Source organism: Marmota marmota, unplaced genomic scaffold (assembly GCF_001458135.2).
Source record: "Marmota marmota marmota unplaced genomic scaffold, marMar, whole genome shotgun sequence".
Taxonomy (NCBI): domain Eukaryota; kingdom Metazoa; phylum Chordata; class Mammalia; order Rodentia; family Sciuridae; genus Marmota; species Marmota marmota.
In genome coordinates this window covers 4,834,368-4,835,763 of record NW_025999880.1, presented here as the reverse complement: position 1 = coordinate 4,835,763, position 1,396 = coordinate 4,834,368, and the positions used below count along the sequence as shown (strand labels likewise).

The window sequence follows — 1,396 nt, the reverse complement described above, 5'->3', positions numbered from 1 at the left end:
CTCCCTAGGGCTCCACCCCACCCCCACCCCCACTCTCAGGGGCATTCAGGTAGAGACCCTGGCTACTTCAGGGGTCTCACACTTATCTCCAATTATGCAACCCCCTGGCTGGCCCCTCCCAGCCACACTACCCACTGTCCAGAGTTCAATTGAGGCACCCCCAGCCTCCTCCCCTCCAAGGCCTCTGGCCCCAGCCTCCCCACTAGCCCAAGGCCCTGACTCCCTCACTGCCAGCTGCTCCCCAGGCAGGAGCCTAAGAGTATATCAACAGAAATGGTGGCCAAGTCGGGTGGAGGAAGGGGCTTAGCGCCTGTTGCTGGCACTGGTCCTGCTTTTGGGCCTTTGCCCACACTCTGCCATCCCCACCCTACTCTTCAGCCCTCTTTCCTCAGAGCCTTGGGTACCTCTTTCATCTGGGGACGAGGAGCCATTTTACATTCTTCCCCCCTAGTACCAGGGATTGAATCCACGAGCCCTTAACCACTGAGACACATCCCCAGCCCTTTTTATTTTTTATTGTGAGGCAGGATTTTGTTAAATTGCTTAAGACCTTGATAAAATTCTGAGGCTGGCTTTGAACTAGGGATCCTCCTGTCTCAGCCTCCTGAGCCTCTGGGATTACAGGCATGCGTCACTGCACCCACCCCATTTTACCCTTTAATCCTACTTCTAGTAGAGGTTTAAAAGGATGTTAAGGAACTGTCCCCTCATGAAGCCAGGTGAGTTGGACAGTTATTGCACCTCTTTGCCTAGAGCTTTGCCAGGAAGCCTTGGCACTCAAGTTCCTGACCTCCCCACCCTGAGCATCTCTACCCAGAGCTTGCATCTCAAGCCCCCCCATGGCCCCCTGAGGCCCAGAGTGAAGGAGCCCTGCTTGAGGCTAAAGTGAAGGTTCAAGTCCTTACCTGGTGCTGCAGTGCTGAGGGGAGCAAGCCCTGTGCTCCAGGCTCCGAAGTGGGGTTCCCTTCAGGGCGGGCAGGGCTTATAAACGCAAGGCCACGTGGGTCAGATCTCAGGGCGCCCAACGGTCTTGGAGCCCGCCCCCACACCGCAGTGGAGATTAGCCACCCCTCCCCTCCCTGGGGAGGACAGACTGACAGGAAACCAGAGACAAAGCTGGGTATTGGCGGGAGGGGGCCTGAAGCGACCATCTTACATGCCCTGGGCAGGTGGCTTCTGGGATCCCAGGCCTGCCCTTCCCCCATGGCACCAGCTCCAAGGGATGTTCAAGAGTCTAGGACTGACTCAGGGCATAGGAGGTGACCCTAGAAGACAAGTTCTCCCTGACAGAGCCTTCCGTGAGTGCCCAAAACAAGTACTGAATTCTAGCACAAGAAAAGGACATTCTGTCTGAGCCCCACCCCCACTGACTTCAGTCCAGAAAACTCTCTTCTCT

At 56.4% G+C, this 1,396-nt stretch overlaps 1 long non-coding RNA gene across 1 annotated transcript in view; it reads right to left on the bottom strand.

Moving 5' to 3' along the window:
• The window catches only part of LOC107150723, a 2,828-nt gene extending 1,869 nt beyond the window's left edge, over nucleotides 1–959 (bottom strand). Inside the window, exon 1 of the long non-coding RNA XR_007342300.1 lies at nucleotides 906–959. This is a non-coding gene — a long non-coding RNA (uncharacterized LOC107150723). The remainder of the gene's footprint in view (nucleotides 1–905) is intronic.
• Between the last annotated feature and the right edge of the window lie 437 nt (nucleotides 960–1,396).